This window comes from Gossypium hirsutum, chromosome A12 (assembly GCF_007990345.1).
Source record: "Gossypium hirsutum isolate 1008001.06 chromosome A12, Gossypium_hirsutum_v2.1, whole genome shotgun sequence".
NCBI classification, from domain to species: Eukaryota; Viridiplantae; Streptophyta; class Magnoliopsida; order Malvales; family Malvaceae; genus Gossypium; species Gossypium hirsutum.
In genome coordinates this window covers 42449089-42470383 of record NC_053435.1, presented here as the reverse complement: position 1 = coordinate 42470383, position 21295 = coordinate 42449089, and positions in this window count along the sequence as shown.

Below are 21295 nucleotides of genomic sequence, written 5' to 3'. Positions count from 1 at the left end.
TTTTTATGGAAGAAAATGAATCATGGTTGTTAAACAGACAACTTTTGTGAAGTAGTTTTCATGGAAACCCTAACTAAGGACCATTTTGCATAAGTTATAAATTATGTAGTAAATGTGTGAAATGATGGAAATTGTGGGCTGCTTCTAGTATAAAAAGAATTCGACTAGGCTTGGTTAGTGAGAAATTTTGATAATAATCGATTTATGAGCCTCGGGGTAAGATCATAATTTTGTGAAAGTCTAGGGGCAAATTGGTCATTTTGCCAAAATATGATTTACGAAATGTATTAAATTAATATGATGATTAAATTAGTGAATTTTGATCATTTTAGATTAAGAAATACGAAACCCAGACCTAGACCGGGGAAAGGCCAAGGTAGTAGACTAAAGCCAATTAGTCGTCCACTTTTTGTATACCGAGGTAAGCTGTATGTAAGTAAGGTAACGAGTTATCGTTATTATGTGTTGAATGATTTGTTTTGCATAATATGATTATGAATAATGTATGATGAAATTAATGCAGTAAATTCCTAGTTAAACCTAGGAATAGATTGGATATCCATGACATGACATTTGGGTGATATGTGTGCCAGTGTAAGACCACATCTGGGACATGGCATTGCCACGATATGAGAGCCAATGTAAGACCATGTTTGGAACATGACATCGGCGATGTTGTGAGAGCCAGTGTAAGACCATGTTTGAGACATGGCATCGATATTGATATGTCCGCTAGTGTAGGACCATTTTTGGGACATGGCATCGACCACATTATGGGAGCCAGTGTAAGACCATGTCTGGGACATGGCATCGACATTGAGACGAGAGTTAGTGTAAAACTATGTCTGGGACATGGCATCAATCTCGACATGTGAGCCAGTGTAAGACCATGTTTGGAACATGGCATCGGCAACTCACCCTCTTGTGTAAAGCTTGTCAGATATCCTTTAGTATTCCAAATGGTTTCATGGGTTATTTTAAAAGCTTATGACAATGATATGGAATGATATAATCATGTTTTGAGTGGTACAGGTTCTTATTTGAAACTCATAAGATATGAATCTAGTTATGTTTCCTTGATGGTAAGAATGACATGAGTAAGTTCTAGCTAAGAAAATGATCTTGGGACGATATTGAAATCTTTGGTTTATACTTGTGATATATATGTAAGCATGTAGTGATATTTACCCATGTTCACTTAAGAATGTTGTGTTGATTTATAATATGCATGGTTGATGTTATTACTTATTTATATGTAACTTACTAAGCTTTATGCTTACTCCTTCTCCTTTCCATTTTCTTATAGTGCTACCAAGCTAGTATCGGGGATCAAGGGACGTCGGAGGCATCGATCACACTATCAACTGAAGCTATGGTATAACTAGTTTAATATTTTTTATTTTGGCATGTATAAGGACTTGAATCTTTTGTTCATTGTCTTGTTAGTTTAGCCACAAGAGTTGGCTCATATGATGGATGTGATATTCATTTTGTATAGGCCATTAGTGTTGGCTAATATTGATTATTATTAAATGTATTTGATGCAAATTTCTTATGGTTGTGGTTGTTTTGGTTATATGTGTTATGGTTGGATTCGTTTTGGTCGATGTTGTGTAGGTTGGTGCAAATAAGGGTGGCAAAAATGCTTGGTAAATAGCCTTGTTTTTTTCCACACAGACAGACACATGGGCGTGTGTCTAGACCGTGTGTGACACACGGTCTGCCCCACGGGCGTGCTGTAATAGCCCGATTTAGACCCTAGTCAGATCAGTGGTTTCAGGACCACGAATTCTACTCAGAAATATATTTTAATATTATATTTCATGCTTAAAATATGTGAATTGATATGTGTGAAATTTTCATGTGAAAATTTTATCGTTTGTGTGCTCGATTTAATTAAAAGGACTTAATCGTGTGAAATGAAAATTTGATGGTTATTTTTAAAAAGGCTAAATTGTTGTTGTTCTTTTAATAGGGAGGTTTTAAAATGAAATTAGACCAAATGGTTATAGCATGGTTGGTTTTGGACATGTATTATATAGTTTTGTTATTATTTTATAAAGGTTAATTTAGTAAAACAAATCATATTATATGTTATAATAAACATAAAATAAAACTAAGTGCATATATTTTCTTTTCATGACCAAAACCTATGAAAGAAGATGGGTTTTGAAGCTTTCAAATATTCAGCCACCTTCCAAGCTTGATTCAAGGTTCGTTTTTACTCGGTTTTCGACAATTTTTATGTTTTTGAAATCGTTCTTCGAGTACTAGCTAGCCCATGCTTGAATTTTTGAACTCATTGTGTATTTTGTGATTTTCCATTGATGAAAGCTTTTTTTTTGTTGTTTGATGATGAAAAATAAATATTTAATGTTAGACTATCATGTTTTATTAAGTGATTTTTGATAAAAATGTGTATTAAGGAGTAAATTGAGACATTTGTAAATTAAAGGGGTCAAATTGTGAAAAAAATGAAATTAATGGGCTGCTAGGGACCTAAGGTAAATTCGGGCTAACATGGGCATAGTGAAATTTTGGGTATTTTGTGTTGTTTTGAAACAGGGACTAAATTACGAAAAATGTGAAATGTCAGGGGCAAAATTGAAATTAGCTCATTTATGTGTTTTTGGATGAATTTGATTGAATATATGATTAGATAAGTTGAATTTGTATTGAATTAGATCAAGAAATGTAGAACTCGAATTTGGATCGAGGAAAACCCAAAGTTGTCGACTAGTCGTCCCGTCCCGATTATTGTTGTCCGAGGTAAGTTTATAAGCAAATAGACGTACTTAATTTTAATTAAATGCATATTATATATGCTGAAATGAAAAATGTGAATATATATATGCAATTGTCGAATGTATACAAGCTTGGCAACTATGTCCATGAATTCGTTTCGACCGAGTTACGACGTCCGGAAGCCCCATATGAACCATAGGAATAGTTAGGATATGTAACACCCCGAACCCGAAACCGACACCGGAGTCGAACACGAGGTGTTAACTGGCTTTAACCCCTTACAAAATTTATTTTCCAGACACTGCCCAATCTGTGTACTAGCCGCTTTAAAAATCATATCTTGAGTTTCGTAACTCAAAAATCAGTTTCGTAATTTTTCCCAGAAACTAGACTCATGTGCCCATCTATGTATTTTTTCTAGAATTTTTGGTTGGGCCAATTAGTACAGTTTATTAGTCAAAGTCCCCCAAGTTGCAGGGGTCGACTACACTGACCTTTGCCCATTACGACTGGGATATCTCCCTGCACGGGGCTTCAATACTGTTTCCGTTTGTTTCTATGAAAACTAGACTCAGAGAGGAATCTGTACATATATGGTACGACCCCTAATTATCTCTGGTTAATTTATAATGAATTTCCAAAGTCGGAGCAGGGAATCCAGAAACCGTTCTGGCCCTGTCCCACTAAAATCTGATTATCTCTTAATATACTGCCCATATGATCTTTTCGTTACTTCCTCATGAAAGCAGACTCATCGAGCTTCGATTACATAATTTATTCATCAATTAATTCCACTCCCACTATTTTTAGTGATTTTTCAATCTCATGACACTGCTGCTGCCAGCATCTGTTACGAAAGTAACTAGGTCCGTTTCATGCCTACCCTTGATCCAATTCAATCGAACATTCGTGCCATTTTCGCATGGCTTAAAGTTTACATGCCATAATTCAAACACAACGTACTAGCTTATACATGCCAAAATGATCTTCTAAACACACTAAGAAGAAAGTACCAAAACTTGCTATCCGGTGTGATGACTTCAATGACGGCCCGACCCCGCAAAAATAGATGAGACCAAGCAACCTATAGTGGGTGACAAGGAAACATCGAGTGAGTTTATAACTCAGTAAGTCATAAGCAATGCACTACCATCTATCAACAACATTATCACAAGAGGAAACAAAATAGAACGAGACAATTTACTCCATCCATACCGAACCATACCATAGTTCCTCCAACTTATCAATTCAATTTCATATCAATTCATGCATTCACAATTCATATACTCATCAATAAGACATTGAAGCATTTTCATAAATCAATTTATTTTCGTTACAATCAAACAACAAAACGGCCTTTCACCCATCCTACGATAAATTTTTATGTACGTGACTTCAAGTATAGTTGTCACATAGGTTCAACTTACCGAGCTCAACACCAAGTATAAGCATAGCACATATTAGCCATGTACTCAAGACACTTACCCGATCCGCTGTCCGCGATCGACTCAATAGTGTCGCACACATAGTGTCCATAATGATTCATGAATGTACATTGAACCCGCACACTCAGTGCTATATAATCAACTCGCACACTTAGTGCCACGTAATCAAATCGCACACTTAGTGCTACATAGTCAGGCTCGCACACTTAGTGCCGCATGGTCAATTCGCACACTTAGTGCATCATATTCATTTCGCACACTGAGTGCAACATAGTCAAATCGCACCCTTAGTGCTGTACAATTTAATCCCGCGCACTTAGCGCCCATCTCATGGTCATAAATGGTTATCCCGCACGTTTAGTGCCGAGATCAACAACTCAGTACATCTTACCTCTTTTCATTCATTCAACAATTTCATCATCACATACGTACATGCATATATATAAGTGTATTTATTCATTCCAACCAGCATCAATACATACACATTATGACCATTTGAAACACTACCCACTACATGCTTAATGACTTACTTTATGTTGGGTAAATAATTCCGAGTCGGCTACTCGATGACCTTCGATTTCCCCTTGTTGGACGCCTCTTCTTTAGGTTCTTGAGCTTAAATAATACAAATAAGAGTATTCAATATTTAACTCAATAACATGAATTTATTTATCACATTCGGCAATCACACATCATTAAATTTTCAAACCAAGATGTCATTATATGACCACATATACACATATCCATATACTCAAGCTCAATAATTATAATGTAATATCATGTACCCACTTTAAGTATATTGCCGAATATACTTAATCATACATACACCTAACCAAAACAATTTCCTAAAATCTTCATATCATTTATACACTAGGCCGATTGCCCTCACCAAGTTCACCTATGTTCTTCAACAATTCCTTCATTGATCAAGCACATATTCGGCCAAGAAATGGCAATTTTAGCAACCTTCGATTTAGTACTTAACTTTTACCACATATCAAATAACTCATTTCCTTACTCATGTGACCACGTATATTCGGTCATGCATGCACACATAAAATCAATTTGGAGACTCTATCAATCCAACATACATTCGGCACCTTCATCCACCATTCTACCAAGCATGTAATATTCAAGCACAACCAAACCCACATTCGGCCCTAGCTCATAACAAGGTAGCCGATTTATTTATTTATTTTTAGTTCAAACACTCCTCTATCATCATTCACCTAACTTTAACATGAAACAACAAAACTCACCATTTCTCATCCAAATAACATGAACAACAACCATTCCTTGAACCCTTTATCATGACCGATTGCTCATGTTATCAACAAGATTCAAGGTTTAAACATGGGCTATTTAAAACATGCATGCATCTCAAAGACAACATCAACATACCTTAGTCTAGCAACCACCATAGCCGATTTTCTCAAGCCTTTTTCCCCTTCCTTTCTTTCCTCTATTCGGCCAAGGATGTTCAAGAATGAACTCTTTTTTTTTTTTTCTTTCTTCAATTCACGGCAACAAGGGGGGGTGAGACCATGTTATTTTTTTTTTCCATCACCCTTCCTTTCATTTTTTTAATCACCATGCTTATTATTTTATTTTTCTTAACATGCATCACTAGCATAACATGTTGGAGACATGTTTCCACCTATAGCATGGCCGGCCACTACATATTAGGGAGGGGGAATTTGACATGCAAGTCCCCTTTTTCTTCCACATGCACTAATAGGTCCTCATGCATTGACCTATCACATTTTTAATTTTTCTCATATAAGTCCTATTGACTCAATTCACATGCAATCGACTAAATCGAAGCTTGAAATTTTTACACATTCATGATTACATATTCTAGACAATAAACATCACATTCAAACCTTTCGTGACTCGGTTTAGCGGTCCCGAAACCACTTCCCGGCTAGGGTCAATTTTGGGCTGTCACAACTCTCCCCCACTTAAGAAATTTTCATCCTCGAAAATCTTACCAGTAAATAGGTTTGGATATCGTTCTTTCATCGAGCTCTCGGGTTCCCAAGTTGCTTCCTCGATCCCGTGTTTGAGCCACAACACCTTAACCAACGGAACCCTTTTGTTTCGCAACTCTTTCACCTCACGAGCTAGGATACGTATCGGTTCTTCTTCATAACTCATATCGGCTTGAATTTCAACCTCTGATGGGCTAATTATATGCGACGGATCAGATCGATAGCGTCGAAGCATCGAAACATGAAAGACATCGTGAATCTTTTCAAGCTCAGGGGGCAAAATCAATCTATACGCAACTGGCCCCACTCGTTCGGAGATTTCGTACGGCCCAATGAATCTCGGGCTCAACTTGCCCTTACGGCCAAACCTAAGTACCTTTTTCCAAGGCGAAACTTTAAGGAACACTTTATCTCCCACCTGATATTCAATGTCCTTCCGTTTCAGATCCGCATACGATTTCTGACGATCTGTGGCTGCCTTCAAACTTTCACGGATTACTTTTACTTTCTGTTCGGCATCTTTAATCAAATCAACTCCGAAAATTTTACTTTCACCGAGCTCGGTCCAAAACAATGGTGTACGGTATTTACGACCGTACAAAGCCTCGTAAGGTGCCATCTTAATACTTGATTGAAAACTATTGTTGTAAGCGAATTCAATCAAAGGTACATACCGTTCCCATGAACCACTAAACTCAAGGATGCAGCATCTCAGCATGTCCTCGAGTATCTGAATTATCCGCTCGGATTGACCATCGGTTTGGGGATGAAAAGCGGTGCTAAAATGCAGCTTGGTACCCAGAGCTTCTTGCAATTTCTTCCAAAATCGCGAGGTGAATCTCGGATCTCTATCCGACACGATAGAAATAGGTACTCCATGCAATCTCACAATCTGAGTAACATACAATTCGGCTAGTTTATCCAATGAAAAATCCGTACGCACGGGGATAAAGTGAGCCGACTTAGTCAGCCTATCAACAATAACCCAAATCGCATCCTTCTTACTTGCGGACAATGGCAGTCCGGACACAAATCCATTGTGACTCGGTCCCATTTCCACTCGGGTATCATGATCGGCTGAAGTAACCCTGAAGGCACTTGATGTTCCGCTTTCACTTGTTGACATATTAAACATCTCGAAACAAAGTCGGAGATGTCTCGCTTCATACCATGCCACCAAAACCGACGTTTCAAGTCGTTGTACATTTTCGTGCTCCCCGGGTGAATTGACATTCGGCTACAATGGGCTTCGTTCAGGATCATCAGAATGAGTTCCGAATTCCTTGGAACGCACAAACGACTTCTAAACCTCAAACAACCATCATCATCAATCTGAAACTCCGATTCCTTGTTCGGATCACACTCAGCTCGTTTTGCAACCAATTCATCATCGACTTTCTAAGCTTCATGAATTTGATGAGTCAATAATGGTTTTGCTTTTAATTCAGCTACTAACACATTGTCAGGTAGAACAGACAAGTGTACATTCATCGCTCGCAAAGCAAACAGTGATTTCCGGCTTAAGGCGTCCGCAACCACATTAGCCTTTCCCGGGTGGTAATCAATGACAAGCTCGTAATCTTTCAACAATTCAAGCCAACGTCTTTGTCGCAGATTCAAGTCCCGTTGAGTCATCAAATATTTGAGACTTTTGTGATCCGAAAACACATGGCACTTCTCACCAAACAAATAATGTCGCCATATTTTCAATGCAAACACAATGGCGGCTAGTTCGAGATCATGGGTCGGATAATTTCTCTCGTGTGGCTTCAATTGTCTCGACGCATAGGCCACAACTCGACCTTCTTGCATCAATACACAACCCAACCCGAGTAGGGATGCGTCACTATAAACGACAAACTCTTTACCCGATTCGGGTTGTACCAAAATTGGAGCTTCAGTCAGATGAGTTTTCAGTTGATCGAAGCTTTTCTGACATTTCTCCGTCCATTCGAACTTAACATCCTTCTGAAGTAGCTTCGTCATTGGTGTGGCTATCATCGAGAAACCTTTGACAAATTGTCGGTAATAACCGGCGAGCCCTAGAAAGCTCCGGACTTCGGTAACATTTCTCGGAGGCTTCCAGTTAAGTATGGCTGAAATTTTGCTCGGGTCAACCCGAATACCCGATGCGGATACCACATGACCCAAGAAGCTAACCTCTCTTAGCCAGAACTCACACTTACTGAACTTAGCATATAACTGCTTATCCCGCAAAATTTGCAACACTAGCCTCAGATGCTCAGCATGTTCGGCCTCATCTCTTGAATAGACCAAGATGTCATCAATAAACACAACTACGAACCGATCCAAATACGGCCTAAAGATCCGATTCATCAAATCCATAAACACCGCAGGGGCATTAGTGAGCCCAAACGGCATCACTAAGAACTCATAGTGACCGTACCTCGTTCTGAAAGCAGTTTTGGGTACGTCCGAATCTCGAATCCGCAACTGATAATAACCCGATCTCAAATCTATCTTTGAAAACACTGATGCCCCGTTTAATTGATCGAACAGATCATCAATACGCGGCAACGGATATTTATTCTTTATCGTCACTTTATTCAGTTGACGATAATCAATACACAACCTCATGGTTCCGTCCTTCTTTTTCACGAACAATACTGGTGCACCCCAAGGTGAGAAACTCGGTCGAGCGAAGCCTCTATCCGTCAATTCTTGCAACTGAGCTTTCAACTCTTTTAACTCGGTTAGTGCCATACGATACGGAGCGATCGAAATAGGCGTAGTTCCAGGTACAAGCTCAATACCAAACTCTACCTCCCGAACAGGTGGCAAACCCGGTAACTCTTCAGGAAAAACATCCGGGTATTCACAGACCACCGGCACCGATTCGGGTTTCTTTTCTAACTCCTTATCATCAAGTACATATGCGAGGTATGCTTCGCACCCTTTCCTTACATATTTCTGGGCCAACATTGCTGATATTACAGCTGGCAACCCCCTTAAGTCCGCAGACTCAACTCGGATTATTTCGTTATTTGCGCACCTCAAATCGATAGTCTTGCTTTTGCAATTCACAACCGCATCATGCGCGGTTAACCAATCCAAACCAAGAATAACATCAAACTCGTCGAACGGCAAAAGCATCAAATCAGCCGGAAAACAGGATTCTCGGATTATTAGAGGGCATCTCTTACACACTTTATCAACAAGTACACATTGACCCAAAGGGTTTGATACTCGAATTACGAGCTCAGTAGACTCAACAGGTAGAGTCTTACTGGTTGCTAAGGTTTCGCATACATATGAATGAGTAGAACCAGGGTCAATCAATGCAATCACATTAGTATCAAAGAGAGTGAAGGTACCAGTGATGACGTCGGGGGAGGATGCCTCCTCTCGTGCGCGAATGGCATATGCTCTAGCAGGAGTACGGTTCTCGGCGCGATCGGCCGTATCAGAGGCCCCCCTCTGACTACGACCCCTGCCTCCTAATATTCTCGGTGGTCTACCTCTAGATGTCACTCCACTAGGTCTTGCACCTTGAATCTTATTCTTCTCATCCAGCTCCGTGCAATCTCTAATGAAGTGGTCCTTCGAACCGCATCCGTAACAGGCCCTGTTAGTAGACTTGCCCCAACATTCACCTAGGTGTCGTCTTCCACATTGGGGACATTCAGGTTTCTCGTGACGATTATTGCCCACACTAGCTACCGAAGTAGCTCGGGAGCCCATCGATGGTCTTGCCCTGATGGAAATTCCCGCAGTCGCCCTCGACTTATTAATGTCCTCCCTGAACTTCTTCACAGCTGAGAACGGAGCTTTACCCGTCGATCTTTTACGATAATCTCTAGCTTCAAATTCAGCCTTCCTCTTCTCCTTTCCAAGTTCCTCCGCCTTGCAGGCTCGTTCGACTAGTGTTACGAATTCCTTTATTTCCAAAATACCCGTTAGTAGCTTTAAATCTTCATTCAATCCTTCCTCGAATCTTTTGCACATAGCAACCTCATCAGCTACACACTCCCGGGCATACCTACTAAGTCTTACGAATTCATGTTCGTATTCAGATACAGTCATACGGCCTTGCTTGAGTTCCAAGAACTCCTTACGCTTCTGGTCAATGAACCGTTGGCTAATAAATTTCTTCCGGAATTCCGTTTGAAAGAAGTCCCAAGTTACTCGCTCGTTCGGGACTATGGAAATCAAGGTCCTCCACCAATAGTAGGCTGAGTCCCGCAGCAAAGATACAGCACATTTTAGACATTCATCGGGTGTGCATGACAATTCATCGAACACCCGAATGGTGTTATCAAGCCAGAACTCGGCCCTTTCGGCGTCATCAGTTACTATGGCCTTGAACTCCTCGGCCCCACGCTTCCTAATCAAGTCTACAGGTGGCTTACTCAGCCTCACAGGATCAGCGACTGATGGCCTTACAGGCTCTTGGGGTGGATTATTCAAATTTGGGAATTGTTGGACAGCCGGGTTGGCTCGGGCATATTGCGCGACCCACTCATTCATCATGGTAAAGAAGGCTTGTTTAGCCCCCTCACCTTGATTATTCGCAGATGACTGAGGTTCAACAGGCGGCGTCCCTTGTGCAGGAGCAGCCGCTACGCTCTCAACGTCATCCGCTAGGGTTCTTTCTTCACCGGGATCCATTTACTAATCAAGACAAAAACATTTCAACCGTCAGAAGTCATCACCCTTTTAAACATTAACATTATGGCATGTATAGCTAGACTCATACGTGCTATGGTAGTCCTAGAACCGACTAAACCATAGCTCTGATACCAATAAAATGTAACACCCCGAACCCGAAACCGACACCGGAGTCGAACACGAGGTGTTAACTGGCTTTAACCCCTTACAAAATTTATTTTCCAGACACTGCCCAATCTGTGTACTAGCCGCTTTAAAAATCATATCTTGAGTTTCGTAACTCAAAAATCAGTTTCGTAATTTTTCCCAGAAACTAGACTCATGTACCCATCTATGTATTTTTTTCTAGAATTTTTGGTTGGGCCAATTAGTACAGTTTATTAGTCAAAGTCCCCCAAGTTGCAGGGGTCGACTACACTGACCTTTGCGCATTACGACTGGGATATCTCCCTGCACGGGGCTTCAATACTGTTACCGTTTGTTTCTATGAAAACTAGACTCAGAGAGGAATCTGCACATATATGGTACGACCCCTAATTATCTCTGGTTAATTTATAATGAATTTCCAAAGTCGGAGCAGGGAATCCAGAAACCGTTCTGGCTCTGTCCCACTAAAATCTGATTATCTCTTAATATACTGCCCATATGATCTTTTCGTTACTTCCTCATGAAAGCAGACTCATCGAGCTTCGATTACATAATTTATTCATCAATTAATTCCACTCCCACTATTTTTAGTGATTTTTCAATCTCATGACACTGCTGCTGCCAGCATCTGTTACGAAAGTAACTAGGTCCGTTTCATGCCTACCCTTGATCCAATTCAATCGAACATTCGTGCCATTTTCGCATGGCTTAAAGTTTACATGCCATAATTCAAACACAACGTACTAGCTTATACATGCCAAAATGATCTTCTAAACACACTAAGAAGAAAGTACCAAAACTTGCTATCCGGTGTGATGACTTCAATGACGGCCCGACCCTGCAAAAATAGATGAGACCAAGCAACCTATAGTGGGTGACAAGGAAACATCGAGTGAGTTTATAACTCAGTAAGTCATAAGCAATGCACTACCATCTATCAACAACATTATCACAAGAGGAAACAAAATAGAACGAGACAATTTACTCCATCCATACCGAACCATACCATAGTTCCTCCAACTTATCAATTCAATTTCATATCAATTCATGCATTCACAATTCATATACTCATCAATAAGACATTGAAGCATTTTCATAAATCAATTTATTTTCGTTACAATCAAACAACAAAACGGCCTTTCACCCATCCTACGATAAATTTTTATGTACGTGACTTCAAGTATAGTTGTCACATAGGTTCAACTTACCGAGCTCAACACCAAGTATAAGCATAGCACATATTAGCCATGTACTCAAGACACTTACCCGATCCGCTGTCCGCGATCGACTCAATAGTGTCGCACACATAGTGTCCATAATGATTCATGAATGTACATTGAGCCCGTACACTCAGTGCTATATAATCAACTCGCACACTTAGTGCCACGTAATCAAATCGCACACTTAGTGCTACATAGTCAGGCTCGCACACTTAGTGCCGCATGGTCAATTCGCACACTTAGTGCATCATATTCATTTCGCACACTGAGTGCAACATAGTCAAATCGCACCCTTAGTGCTGTACAATTTAATCCCGCGCACTTAGCGCCCATCTCATGGTCATAAATGGTTATCCCGCACGTTTAGTGCCGAGATCAACAACTCAGTACATCTTACCTCTTTTCATTCATTCAACAATTTCATCATCACATACGTACATGCATATATATAAGTGTATTTATTCATTCCAACCAGCATCAATACATACACATTATGACCATTTGAAACACTACCCACTACATGCTTAATGACTTACTTTATGTTGGGTAAAATAATTCCGAGTCGGCTACTCGATGACCTTCGATTTCCCCTTGTTGGACGCCTCTTCTTTAGGTTCTTGAGCTTAAATAATACAAATAAGAGTATTCAATATTTAACTCAATAACATGAATTTATTTATCACATTCGGCAATCACACATCATTAAATTTTCAAACCAAGATGTCATTATATGACCACATATACACATATCCATATACTCAAGCTCAATAATTATAATGTAATATCATGTACCCACTTTAAGTATATTGCCGAATATACTTAATCATACATACACCTAACCAAAACAATTTCCTAAAATCTTCATATCATTTATACACTAGGCCGATTGCCCTCACCAAGTTCACCTATGTTCTTCAACAATTCCTTCATTGATCAAGCACATATTCGGCCAAGAAATGGCAATTTTAGCAACCTTCGATTTAGTACTTAACTTTTACCACATATCAAATAACTCATTTCCTTACTCATGTGACCACGTATATTCGGTCATGCATGCACACATAAAATCAATTTGGAGACTCTATCAATCCAACATACATTCGGCACCTTCATCCACCATTCTACCAAGCATGTAATATTCAAGCACAACCAAACCCACATTCGGCCCTAGCTCATAACAAGGTAGCCGATTTATTTTTTTTTTTTTAGTTCAAACACTCCTCTATCATCATTCACCTAACTTTAACATGAAACAACAAAACTCACCATTTCTCATCCAAATAACATGAACAACAACCATTCCTTGAACCCTTTATCATGACCGATTGCTCATGTTATCAACAATATTCAAGGTTTAAACATGGGCTATTTAAAACATGCATGCATCTCAAAGACAACATCAACATACCTTAGTCTAGCAACCACCATAGCCGATTTTCTCAAGCCTTTTTCCCCTTCCTTTCTTTCCTCTATTCGGCCAAGGATGTTCAAGAATGAACTCTTTTTTTTTTCTTTCTTCAATTCACGGCAACAAGGGGGGGTGAGACCATGTTATTTTTTTTTCCATCACCCTTCCTTTCATTTTTTTAATCACCATGCTTATTATTTTATTTTTCTTAACATGCATCACTAGCATAACATGTTGGAGACATGTTTCCACCTATAGCATGGCCGGCCACTACATATTAGGGAGGGGGAATTTGACATGCAAGTCCCCTTTTTCTTCCACATGCACTAATAGGTCCTCATGCATTGACCTATCACATTTTTAATTTTTCTCATATAAGTCCTATTGACTCAATTCACATGCAATCGACTAAATCGAAGCTTGAAATTTTTACACATTCATGATTACATATTCTAGACAATAAACATCACATTCAAACCTTTCGGTGACTCGGTTTAGCGGTCCCGAAACCACTTCCCGGCTAGGGTCAATTTTGGGCTGTCACAGGATACATATGTCATGACATAGGATTCCGATATGTGATGTGCGAGTAAGACCATGGAATTGGTGTATGTGTGTGAGTAAGACCACATTTTTATACATTGGCATCGATATGTGATTTCGATATATGTGTGCGAGTAAGACCATGTCTGGGACAGTGGCACCGATTTGTGATTACATGTAAGAACACGTTTGGGACGTTGGCATTGTATGATATATGTGATTATCCGAGTGTCCTATCAGATTTCGAATGGTTCAACGTGTAAAGATAAGTTGTGTACGAATGTATAAATAGGGCTAAGTGACCAGGTATGTGATAGTTGATTTCGTATTTGAAAATAAGGTAAGTTGATTATTTGATATGTGATACAAACATATGTATGATGTTAGTTTGAATTTTTGAGTAATTGTGAAGTATATTCGGCCATAAGTTAAGTGTAATTATGTAGTATTAAGGTTTGATACATGAGTATATGTAATCAAGTATTTAAAGATTCGGCTTTATGCATTGATAATATGATTTTAGTAGTGTATGATACTTTGGTATAGACATATGTATATTTGACTACATGATAAGTATAAGTATAAGAGATTAAAGTTTGATTCAAGAACATATGTTTATGGGTGTGTATATATTTGATTATATAATGGTATTATGGTTTTGAAATTGAATGTTACCTTGATAATAGATATAGTACATTCATCCAAAGGTTAAGTATAGTGATATCATATTGTGACCTATATGCAAACTTATATAAATGATTATGTACGGCCTTAATGATATAAAGTAAGAATAATTATGAAATGATCCATGAATATATGTATATGAGTTTATGTATATTCGGTTAATTATTAATATTGTGGCTTTGGGAATTTGAATGATATATTAATATTAGTTGTATGGATATTTGGCAAAATGAAAGTATATGTATTATATGAAATTATAAGTTTGAAGTTAAACGTGATTATGATAGTATAAATTGGTTTGGTAATTGAATTGTTATTGTCATTGAGTTATTTATTTGCTTATAGCTTACTAAACTTTCAAAGCTTATTCTGTGTGTTTTTCCTAAGTTTCCTAAGTTCGTTCGTGTAAATCTAAACACTCTGCCTCCCCCACCTCCTCCGATTCCTCGGCCTGCCAATATGGCTCCCCAAGGAGTAGAAATGGTAGGAGAGAAAAACTTTCGATAGATAGAATTCATAAGCACGAGGTCGAGGAATTTTGGGCCAAAATTGATAATTACCTAGAGATAGCAGAATTCTGGTTGAAAAATACCATTAGGGTATTCGATAAATTGTCTTGCACCCCTGAGGAGTGCATGAAGTGTGCTATGTCACTCCTATGAGACTCGGCCTACCAATGGTGGAACACCTTTGTGTCAGTTGTACCAAGGGATAGGATTACATGGGAGTTTTTCCAGGAAGAATTCTGAAAGAAGTATATTAGTCAGAGGTTTATAGACTAGAAGAGGAAAGAATTTTTAGAATTGAAGCAAGGTCAAATAACGATAATAGAGTATGAGCGTGAGTTTGCGAGACTTAGCAAACATCCTAAGAAGTACGTATCTACCGAAGCCACTACGTGCAAAAGGTTTGGGGATGGTTTGAATGAAGACATCAGATTGTTTGTTGGTATTTTGGAGTTAAAAGAATTGTAGTACTTGTTGAGAGAGCGTGTAAGGCCGAAGAATTGGCCAAAGAGAAGAGAAGAGTTGATATTGAGTCACGTGACTCAAAAAAAGAAAAATGGAAAGATCATTTCAGACCTCATCCAAGAAATCGAGGGAGTTTCCTACTTGAACAAATGTGCCGACAAGATTCTCGGGCAGAAATAAGAATAAGCAGTATGCGGCGTCTAAAGCTCAGACCACTTCCGTTGCGAGCGTTGGTAGTGCTCGACCGAGTAGACTGGAGTCTTCACAGTGTGGTAGACTACACTTCAGTGAGTGCCGACGTAATGATAAAGGCTACTTCATGTGTGGTTCACTAGACCACTTTATTGGATACTGTCCTGATATGGAAGAGAAAGACAAAAAGGAATATGTGAGAGCAAGTAATGCTCCCTTGATGGGTAGACCATAGAAGAACCCTAGGAGTGGGGCTGGCAGTAGAGGTACACCTAGAGATTCTACTGTGTGGTCTGAGGGCAGAGCGCCTACAAGGACATACACCATTTGTGTTCGCGAAGATGTCGTGTCTCCCAATGTGATTATGGGTACCTTTTCTATCTATGATATATCTGTAGTTGCTTTGATTGACCTGGGGTCTACCCACTCATATATTTGCATGAAATTGGTACCTAGTACGAATATGCTAGTGGAATCTACTGAATTTGTGGTAAAAGTTTTCAACCCGTTAGGCAAACAGGTAATAGTTAACAAAGTGTGTAGAAACTGTCCTTTAATGGTTAGGGGCCACTGTTTTTTGGCTAACCTCATGCTACTACCGTTTGATGAATTTGACCTAATTCTTGGCATGGATTAGTTGACTGTTCATAATGTGTTAGTAAACTGTGGTAGTAAATTTATTGAATTGAGATGTGAAAATGGGGATATTATTCAGGTTGAATCAGGTGAATCAGACAGTTTACCAGTACTAATTTCTTTTATGACTGCTGAGAAATACATGAGAAAAGGGCATGAGTCCTATCTTGCATTTGTGTTAAATACCCAAGAGTCGGAAGTAAAGATAGAGTTAGTACCAGTGGTATGTGAGTACCCAGATGTGTTTCTGAAAGAATTTCCTGGATTACCTCCAACTAAGGAAGTTAATTTTGGTATTGATTTAGTCCCTGGTACGACACCTATCTCAATTGCTCCTATAGGATAGCTCTGACGAAGTTAAAGGAGTTAAAAGTATAGTTATAAGAATTAACAGACAAGGGTTTTACGAGACTGAGCTATTCCCCGTGGGGTGCTCCGGTACTTTTTGTGAAGATGAAAGACGGGTCGATGAGGTTATGTATAGACTACAGACAACTCAACAAGGTGATGGTGAAGAACAAGTATCCCTTACCAAGGATTGACGATTTGTTTGATCAACTAAAGGGAGCCACAGTGTTTTCTAAGATAGATTTGAGATTCGGCTATTACCAGGTAAGAGATAAGGAGCAAGATGTGCTGAAAATCGCGTTCCAGATGAGATACGGTCACTATGAGTTCCTTGTCATGTCCTTTGGCTTAACAAACGCCCCCACCGTGTTTATGGACTTGATGAATCATATTTTTCAGCTGTACTTCGATAAGTTTGTGGTTGTTTTCATTGACGATATATTAATTTATTCTCGTGATGAAAGTGAGCACACAGAGCCTTTAAGAACCATTTTGAAGACATTAAGAGATAAGCAGTTATATGCCAAGTTTAGTAAAAGTGAGTTTTGGCTCTGAAAGGTTGTATTCTTGGGACACATCGTGTCGGGTGTTGGAATTAGAGTTGACCCTAGTAAGATCTTGGCTATTGTTGAGTGGAAACTGCCGAAGAATGTATCACAGATTAGAAGCTTTCTAGGCTTAGCAGGTTACTACAGACGATTTGTTAGGGGATTGTCCATGATTGCTGCTCCGATGATGAGGTTACTATAGAAAGATGTTAAGTTTGAATGGATAGAGAAGTGCCAGTAGAGTTTTGAAAAACTGAAAGCACTATTGACTGAAGCACCGGTCCTAGTGTAACTGAAACCGAGAAAAGAATTCGTAGTGTATAGCAATGCATCCTTGAATGGATTAGGATGAGTGCTTATGCAAGAAGTGTAATATCTCGAATTAGGGCCTAATCAAAATAGTGGTTTCGTGACCACAAATTCAAGATAGAAATAATTATTTTATAATTATTTTGATGTTTATGATCTGATTGCATGATTGTATGAAAATTTCGTGATTAAATCCTATGCCTAAAGTGCTTAAATTGAAATTAGGGACTAAATCAAATAATTTGCAAAACTTGCATTCTAGGAGTTTTTAGTATGAAATTATTTTGTAATATTAATGAGGAGGTCTTAAATAGCAATTTGACCAATTTCTAAGTCTATGGACAAAAATTGGACATGGATGGAATTTTTGGAAAGTTTAGTAGTAAGGGCATTTTGGTCATTTAGTTATTAAAATGAATTAAAAACAAAATTAAAAGCCAATTTTTGTCCATCTTCTTCATTAGGCCAAAATTTCAAGGGTTCTCCATAGTTAGGGTTTTTTCAAGCTTCCAAGCTCCATAGTAAGTGATTCCAAGCCCCGTTTTTAATGTTCTTTATTTTTTGGAATCCCGGTAGCTCGATTAAGCTTATGCTAGCAATAATTCAACCTAAGGTTCATATTTGGAAAAATACCCATAGGTGAAATTTGTGTATTTTGGTGTTTTATGATAGAATATGAGGTTTTAAATTATGTTAGACAACTTGTACTACTCGGTTTTAAGCGCAAACGAGTAAAAGAGCTTAATCGGTAAAAATACCTAATAGTCATAAGTACATGTTAGAGTGTGAATTTGATGTTGCCATAGAAGGGAAAAAAGATCAGTATGTCATAAAACATAAGAATAAGGGATGAATTTTAATTCCCGAGCCTAGGGGAAAAAGTGTAATTATGCAAAAGTTTAGGGGCAAAAATGTAATTTTGCCAAAGTTCGTATTAAATGCTGTTTTGATGAATGTATGTATTAAATAAGATTAATTTGGTATTATAGATCAGGAGAAACGAGATTCAAGTTGCGATCGAGGGAAAAACAAAGTTTACGAAGAATAGGCTCGATTGCTAATAATTTTGTACCGAGATAAGTTCATGTGTAAATGTAGTAACATAATTGTCATTTTAAGCAATTTAATGTTGTTTATATGATATGATGCTGATTATTATCATGAAATATTATGCTTTGTGGTTATTGTTGAATAATATGTAATTATGTGAATTATTTGATGAGTATGAACTATCACCGAAGTATCGATTTCGATATTCCGTGGAAGACGGCAAAGATATGTGATCGAGGAAAATGCCCGTTTGAACCTTGGGAATAGATTAGAATACAAGTGACATGTCACTAGGGTGGTTGAGTTCCAAACTCGTTGAGTTGAGTCCGAGTTCGTAAGATGTAACTAGGCATCCGAGCTCGTTGAGTTGAGTCCGAGTTCACTTATGGATGCAAACGCCCGAGCTCGTTGAGTTGAGTCCGAGTTCACTTATGGGCAGGTTACATGGTAGCTTGGCTACATAAGTTCCGCAGGCTATTGAGTTTGTCTAGCTGCGGGTATGGCTCTTATGTTCATGAGATTCGCGTATTCGAATTATATTCCGATGTGTTCAACGGGTGAATCTTACGTGAATAAGAAGAAGGCCTAAAACGAAGGTGACATGTTGGTAAGTGTGGTAAATGAGAAATTTTGACAAGTATGTGCTTAAACCCTCGGGTTGAAAACTTGGTATGATGAAATCGTAGAAATATATTAAATGTAAATGAAACATGAATGTCTTGGTGTTGTTTATGCAAATGATGTTTTATGTGAGATTGTTTGATTATGTTACTTGCTATTTGCATGTGAACTTACTAAGCATTTGTGCTTACTCCCTCCTTTTCTTTCATTGTAGTTTTGACAAGCCGGCTTGAGAATCGGGATAGGTCGAAGACTCGTTCACATTATCCAAAGGCTTAAATTGGTAAAATGGCTTGTGTATTTTGAATGTGGCATGTATAGCAAAACACTCACTTTGTGTAATTCATCTTATGATATGGCTATGGTTTGATAAGAAAAGGGTTTGTAAATGATTAGCCATTGGAATGGCCAATCTAAGTCATATTTGATATTATGTATGTTTAAAATGCTATTTATCCTTGAAAATCCTTAGTAAAGTGAAATTTGCCATAAAACAGAATCTGACAGCAGCAGTGATGTAAATTTGAAAAATCACTAAAAATAGTAGAAATGGAATTAAATGATGAGTAAGTTATGAAATGAAAGCTTAATTTGTCTAATTTCATATGGATTGAACAAAATAGGTATATAAATTATATTTTATGAGATATTTGAATTTTTGTGAAACAGGGCCAGAGTGATTTCTAGATCCCCTGTTCTGACTTTAAAAATTCATCATAAATTGTACCTAGTTTTGAGAGAAACAAACTTCATAGTCATTGAAATTCTGTACAGAGAGATATCTGATTCGTAATATACAGAGGTCAGAGCAGTCAAACCCTGAAATAGGGGAGACTTTAAGTAATAAACTGTACTAATTGTCTTGACCAAAAATTCTAGAAAAAAATTAGTAAATAGATATATGAGTCTAGTTTCAGGGAAAATTTACGGAATTGGATTTCGAGTTTCAGAACTCGAGATATGAATTTTTAAACGACTATGATGCAGATTGCTAGCTTGACTGGAAATTTTAAAAAATAAATTGTTTGAGCTGTTTAAGTAATGAATTAAGTCTGTTAACACCTCGTGTTCGACTCCGACGACGGTCTCGGGTACGGGGCATTACAAGAAGGCAAGGTGATAGCGTATGCCTCGAGAAAACTAAAGCCAGATGAGAAAAACTATCCGACTCACGACTTAGAGTTAGCAGCCATAGTGTTTGCATTGAAGATTTGAAGACACCAACCGTAAAAGTCTCAAGTATTTGATGACTCAAAAGGAATTGAACCTTTACCGATGGAGATGGCTAGAGTTGATAAAATATTACGAGTTGGTAATTGAAGATCATCCAGGAAAGGTGAACGTGGTCGTAGATGCATTAAGTATGAGGTCATTGTTTGCCTTGAGAGCTATGAATACTCAGTTGTCTATAATCAAGGATGGTTTGATTCTAGCAGAGTTGAGAGCTAAACCCATGTTTCTTCAAGAGATTTGTGAAGCTTAGAAGAGTGATAAAGATTTGCAAGCCAAGATGACTCAGTGTGAGACAGTTGACGAATCAGATTTTTGGATTACTATCGACGGCTGTTTGATGTTCCGAGATAGGGTCTGTGTACCTAGAAATGATGAGTTTATAAGGAAAATTCTTCATGAGGCACATAGTAGTTGTATGTCAATCCATCCGGGTAGTACTAAGATGTTTAATGACTTCAAGAGATTGTATTGGTGGCTGGGCATGAAAAGAGACATCTCAGAGTTTGTGTTGAAATGTTTAATTTGTCAGCAAGTGAAAGCTGAACATCAAATATCTTCTGGTTTACTTCAGCCTG